Below are 7,312 nucleotides of genomic sequence, written 5' to 3'. Positions count from 1 at the left end.
GGATGAAGGAATTGATACCATTGACTGGCCCCTATGCTCAATTGACGTAAATCCAATAGAACCCCTCTTGGACATCCAATTGGTCCATCCAATGCCGCCAGGTTGCACCTCAGACTGTCCAGGAGCTCAGTGATGCCCTGGTCCAGATCTGAGAGGAGTTCCCCCAGGACACCATCCGTCGTCTCACTGGGAGCATGCCCCGGCGTTGTCAGGCATGCATACAAGCACGTGGAGGCCATACAAACTACTGATTATCATTATGAGTTGCTACAAAGAAATTTTGGCAAAATGGACTAGCCTGACACATAATTTTTGCTTTGATTTTGGGGATGTCTTTGAATTCAGCCCTCTGTAGGTTGATAGTTTTCATTTCCATTAATGATGTGGCATCCTTTAGTTCTTAACACATTACCCAGTCCATATCAGGAAAGATATCCAGCGTGATTTCTTTTTCCATTGAGATCTGATGTGTTTTCAAAGTGTTCCTTTAATTTTTTTGAGCAGTGTATTTGTCCGGCACACACACGTTCAGGTCTCATCGACAGTGTGGGGACGTCTCCGTTAAGTAAACTTAACCCTGTGTTCTTCGGTCCTCTCAGGCTGGGCCAATATAGCAACTTGTGTCGGTCATTGACACCCACAACAGAGTAACGAGCATGCCTAGGTCAGAGCCTTGCCCAGCCATTCTTCTCTGTGAAGCAGAAACTGTCAGAGCTTCACCTGAACTCTGCGCTTTTATCACCTGTAGGGCGTGGCAGGTGGAGACTGGGTGTTGGCGTCTGCTGGACAGCTCATGAAGTGGGTCTGGCCTAAAAGCTTGTTACGTCACAACCGGAGCAGAATCTGACTGGCTTACCCAGAGACAAGCAGCAAGAGGGGGGTGCGGCTGCAGCAGCTCACACAAAATGGACGCGGTGGTTGTTTTTAACACTGTGGGGGTTTGTACGCACCCCAAATTAAAAAATATTAGTGTAGAAGAGCTGCAAAAGTGATTTTTGCATAATATGTGCCCTTTAAACATTGCTGAATGAATTGCTGAATAATTGTATATTTAGTACTTGGAGTAAATGATTTTCAAACTCATTTTGCAGTAGAATGTTTGTCTCTGTAGCTGAATAAATGACCATGAGGAAGAGCGGCAATACTTTCCCCTGCTTCTCACTCTCCAAATCAACCCTGGAGATTGGTAAGACATTTTCTTATCAAGGTCGACATTTATTAGAAAAAATATTGCAATCTGCTACCCGTTTTATAAGGTTTGACAACAAACCAAGCATGGCAAAAGATGACAGAATTGTAATCTGTTTCTCACTGTATTCTGGTTCTATTTCTTCATGTATAGGAAATAATATAATATAATAATAAAACCTAAAACATATTTATTACAGTGCTCTTAAAAAGGCTTAATGAGCAACATTTAATATCTGTCTGGTTATTCAAGCTCCTGGTGCTGCAGCTGTTTACTTCAATGTAACAGCAATCATTTGTTAGCAGGTCCGACTTGGACTGATAGCTGTCATGACTTTTGCAGTTCATTTACTCAGGGCTTGATCGAACATGAGCCTGTACATGCATCGTGAAATGCATGTCTAAAAGAGCTGTAAGAGAAGGGGACAGCTACAGCACTACTGTTATTCACCAGCAGGGTGTTTCCCCTGTACAATATCTCTAATCAATCCACATGGTCCCACTAAGTCATCTTAGACTCTGAATGACGCCTGCAGGTCTGTTTGATGGCTGGAAAAACGGTTTAGAAAACTTAATCACCAATACATCATAGATCACAACTAATAGTGTTATTTTAATAACAGCAAAGTATTTAACAGCATTCATGTGCACACGCACACACACACGGTGTGCGTGCCAGCAATCCACAAAATAATGAGTGTCGTGAAGAAGGCATTTGTCTTAGCCAAGACTTGTATTGTCAGTTTTTAATTCACATGGCTCTCATCAGAAAAGCCCTGAAGGTTCTCATCATCATCTCCACCTGAATATATTAATCACTGGCACAGCATACGTGCATAAACATGAACTTTTGCACACACACAGTGCTCTTACATTAGGCAGGCATTCACCACATACCAACAGTTGCGCGCGCACACACACACACATGTGCACAGAAGTATCCACAAAAAGCACACTAAATGTTAACAGTGGGGAGTAATGCATACACATCAAAACACACATGCTTGAACTGTATGTGTGTGCACACTCATAACTGCATACACACAAACACAGATATATATTATCACAGCCACACACAGGCATATGCACACACACACACACACACACACACACACACACACACCCTCTTTGTGTTATTATTGCCTGGCTCCATCTGACTGTGACTAAGTGAAGAGCTGTCTTCATTTGTTTCAATCTGAACCACTAATGTTCCCAGTGCCGTAAGGTAGCACCATAGGTCACACACATTAGTCTGACTGCCTCTGCGTGTGTGTCTGTGTGTGCATGACGGGGAAGTGATGTTTAAAGCTGAGCACAAGCTTTACTGTTGTAAGCTGTTCTATTGTGCTACACATCAGTTTGTTGTCAGGCTGTTTTCTGTTTAAATGATGCCACAGTTCATCAAGTACGTGGCTTTCATTGACCAACTTGTGGAGCAGAGCCGTTTGAGTTAGCGATGAAAGCATTCTAAAATACTGTGAAGATAGAATTTAACCATTTTTATCAGCCACGGAAGCAGCTGTTGACACACAGTGGCAGTATCGATCAGTAAGTTGTAGACATAATGGGGCACTCCACCAATTTTACACGTAAAAATCTGTCTTTGCGATGTTACCGGAAAACAGTCGCATCCAACGTGGCTCTGGAGGAGCTTTCAAATGTATTTTAGTCTTGAAGACATTTAGAACAGAAAGCCTTATTACAAACAAATCAGCTTTATTACAAACCGGCTGTTGTTGAGTTCAAAAGTCAAAGACATTCTCCAGACATAAATGATTTTAATTAATTGCCATCATTTATAAGCAGAAGTTTTCTGCCATTTTGAAACACTTCTTGGTTGGGTATTGGTTAGTTTGTTCACAGGTCTCTGTAAAGTGAATGTTTTTACGTGCTGTCAGACATTTTAAACACATTCAAATATTACACAGCATCAAGTCACCCTCAGCTCAGAATCAAACCTCTGCATGTCCCTCTGTGAGTGGAAGTCCTGAGGAATAAGTATAAAGCTTTAGACACAAAGATCAGTCATGATCAGGCTGCACACAATGATGAAACATAATTCCAGTAATACTGAAGATTATATGTTCATATTTCTGAGTGAGCAGGATGGTGATGCAGCTGCAGAGTTTGAAATAGGTTTAATGTGTTTATAAGAATAACAACAACAACAACAACAATAATAATAATAACAATAATCATCATCATCTCACTCCAGGTACCCGGTTCTTTCTAATTTCCTAAAACATCACATTTATAAATAAGTAATATGATGTCATAACATATAACATATCTAGCCTAGTTAAAGTAGCGTTAATCTGACCAAAAGACATGACCCTCTTTGACGTGTCTGTGTCATTATTGGTAGTGTATTTTGTTTCTAGCACTCAAACCAGTTAGGACTTTTCTTGTGGCACAAAACACACCATGAACATGAGACACATGACAGGGACACCGCTAGACCCTACCCTGGTATCAACATTATGAGGAATTATTCAGGTATCAGCAAGGCGAACTATCCAAACACTGTAACTTCTAAAACACTGCTGCCAGGCTTTTACTTTGTACTGATCACACCAGTCCTTGCTGCCCTTCACTGGTTCGCTCTGACCTTTAGAACTTTAGAATATTTCACTGCTTGATTTTAAAGCCCTAAATGGTCGGGTTTCTGCCCTGTGTCTGTGATCCACTTACTCCCTATGAGCCTGATCACTACTTGTGAACACACAAATTGTTTCAAAATCACAACTTGGCATTAAAAAAACCCTCACCTGTTTATTGTATATTGTTTATTAGGATCCACAGTAGATGTTGTCTCTTGGCAGTCTATATGAAACTCTGACTGGGGATCTCAGGCAGGCAAACTCAGCATCCTCTTTTATATCTCTTTCAGACCTTTACCTTTTGTCTTCCTATTAAATTATGACATTTCTCTTTCTCTATTTCTCTTCTCTAACTTTATTTTAAAAGTCCAGTGTATACTCATGAAGTTATTTCTACTACAAAGTAATAATAAGTATAGTATAGTATAGTATAGTATAGTATAGTATAGTATGGTATGGTATGGTATAGTATAGTATAGTATGGTATGGTATGGTATGGTATTGCATGGTATGGTACTGTATAGTATAGTATAGTATAGTATAGTATAGTATAGTATAGTATAGTATAGTGTAGTGTAGTGTAGTATGATATAGTATAGTATAGTATACTATACTATACTATAGTATAGTATGATATAGTATACTATAGTGTAGTATGATATAGTATAGTATAGTATGATATAGTATAGTATATACACATATAGCAAAGTATGGTATAGTATAGTATAGCATAGCATAGTATAGTATAGTATAGTATAGTATAGTATAGTATAGTATAGTATAGTATAGTATAGTTTAGTGTGATATAGTATAGTATAGTATAGTATAGTATACTATAGTATACTGTAGTATAGTATGATGTTTACTTGAACAACCAAAAGAGGATTAAGGAGAAGGTGTTTGTTCCCCAGTTGACTGTTAAAGGTGGAAATGCACTTGTCCAACTTGAATAATGTCAGTGGAATATTCATAACACACCCATAAAAAAAGAAAAAATCATTAGGCACTAATGGGAGCTTCCATTACACTATGAGTGATCACATTGCACTTGGCTGTTAATGGCTGATTCTGCTGGTTTGCCATTGCTGAACTCAAGGCCTAAATGTCTAAAGAAGCCCAAGAGGCATATTTATTATAGCCCCAGTGTTAACATGTTGGATGGAACAAACAACATCACAGTGAATTTGTTATTCTTAGAGCCTTAACAGTAATGAAGCTCAAACTGTTAAGTTTGCCCTGAGGGTGGTGTGAGAGGAAAGACCTGTGTTATTCATAAGGTCAGCATAACTGTGCACAGTGAACATCACAGCACCTTTTATATGAAGATAATCTGAAGGGTTTTCACACACACACACACGCACACACACATATGAATAGGGAGGGCATTAATGTGCTACTGTCTGGTGTGACCAGGCTGCTGGGGTTGTGCAACAGGAAATAACAAAATGTAAAGGGTTCATCCTTCATAGACTATGAATGTAAATTTCATTCTTAGATTTGATATTTGTTGTGAAAACCAGGGCCTGATTGTTTAGAAAAGACAGAGATGGAGTATATTCATACCTGTTTGTTGCTTCGGAGGTAACAGGTTTCACAGCTGTGATGATGATTCTACCATTCTGGCAGCTATTGACCTCTCCTGGTCAGCTCACTCAGGCAAGTAGGAGTGTGACTAGATGTCGGTATTGGCAATAACAGTGATATCTAAAATATGAAATAATGATTAAAGGCCCAGTGTGTAATTTCTTTGGGGGAATGGAATATAGTATTTATTAGTATGTTTCCATCAGTGTATAATCACCTGAAAACAAGAATTGTTGTGTTTTGATCGTCTTAAAATGAGCCCTTCATCTCTACAGTAAGAGCAGATCCTCTTCTACGGAGTCCGCCATGTTGACTCGCCATTTTTCTACAGTAGCCCAGAACAGACAATCCAAACCCTGATCTTGATATGGACTTTTGCTATTAATGAAAATTTGCCAGCCAGAGTTTTTCTTATAAGCTTGAAAGGAGAGGGTGAGGCATGGGAGAGTATTCATTTGGTTGCAATCTACAACCTCACCGCTAGGTAGCACTAAATCTTTCACACTGTGCCTTTGATACATATGATAATATTATGCAAATAATCTAGTGCCTCTTAAATCATTTTTTGTGAAATATTTTGGCAATAATGCTCAATTAGCCACAACCTGATGCCATGACAGACCAAACGTCAGCGTCCCTCTGCCATCCTCCAGATAGATAGCATCAGTGGCGAATTACAATGCGGACTTAAAATAGCCACAGTAACTGTTTTTCAAGGTATCTTGTCACAGACCAAAGCGTTGGCTGGGAGTCACCCTCGACAGACAGACTGACGCCAGCACACTTTCAGAGTACTGTAACTTTGCAGATATAGTACGTCTGATATGGCTTTGTGTGTTTTCTCATGAATAAACACCTCAAAATGATTTTGGTTTTATTATTGTCCAGGGTAAAAGATTTGATTTTCTTTTCTAATATGCAGGCTGAATACAAAGGTAAAGCCTTTTCAACAGACACCACAGCACTTTGTGAAAGAAATACCTGTACATTCCTGTTAGCGGCAGAGTCTACCCAGATAAGGCCACTGATCTTAGTCGTCTTTGCCTCATTTAGAGTGAAAACAGACCCCAAGAGCTTCTTTTGTGTCTCCACGAATGCACAATAAGCATTTTACTATTTATCCCCACTTTGTTTTATTGGTGCCTTTAATAATAAATGATTTTATTAAGCTAACAGTTGGAGGTTGTAGTTGTAAGATAACAAGGGGCAAGATGCCCATTACTGTGTAGCTGAAGCTACATTCAGTGTGTGGCAGCATACTTATTCTTTATGCTTTTACAATAGCTGCAGGGTCCAAAACCAGCAGTGTTTCACTCCTTGAACACACTTGTATCATTAGTTAAGGACATTTAACAGGTAATGAAAGGTATGAAAGATTTTTCATTTCTAAAATGGCCTTATTTACTTTCCTCATCATTGAGAAATATAAAAATAAAACTCCTTAATAGTGACTTCTTATGTATATTGCTATTAAACAGAGAAAGGCAACGTAAGTGGAGGTCACGAAGACATAAATTTCAGCTCCATTTGCAAGTCTGTGACTATTTCTGTGATTTATGTGAGAGTTTGGAAGTTTCCAAGCTGCATGGGACAGCAACTATTTGAATTTCATTGTGCTTCTGGCTGTTTGTGATGCATCAGTACGGCTTCACCATGGCGGACGTTGGTGTATAAGATGTATGGCGGAATTTTCCACAACAATAAACCTGGTTTATGACCTGAGATCTGCAGCACCAACATCACGGCTTTAGCATTCCCAACGATGTGGTCCAGTCCAGGTAATCTATTATTGTACACATCCACAGAAATGTGTTGATTGGACAGCATCATGCATGCTGCCGTCCCACGAGGGGAGTAGATAGTAAGTTAGTAATAAAAATTAAAAGAAATAATAATAATAATACGAATTTACAAAAGTATAAATGTACTACTACTAATAA

Source organism: Larimichthys crocea, chromosome X (assembly GCF_000972845.2).
Source record: "Larimichthys crocea isolate SSNF chromosome X, L_crocea_2.0, whole genome shotgun sequence".
NCBI classification, from domain to species: domain Eukaryota; kingdom Metazoa; phylum Chordata; class Actinopteri; family Sciaenidae; genus Larimichthys; species Larimichthys crocea.
The sequence above is the reverse complement of the archived record's forward strand: the minus strand, read 5'-3'. Positions refer to the sequence as shown.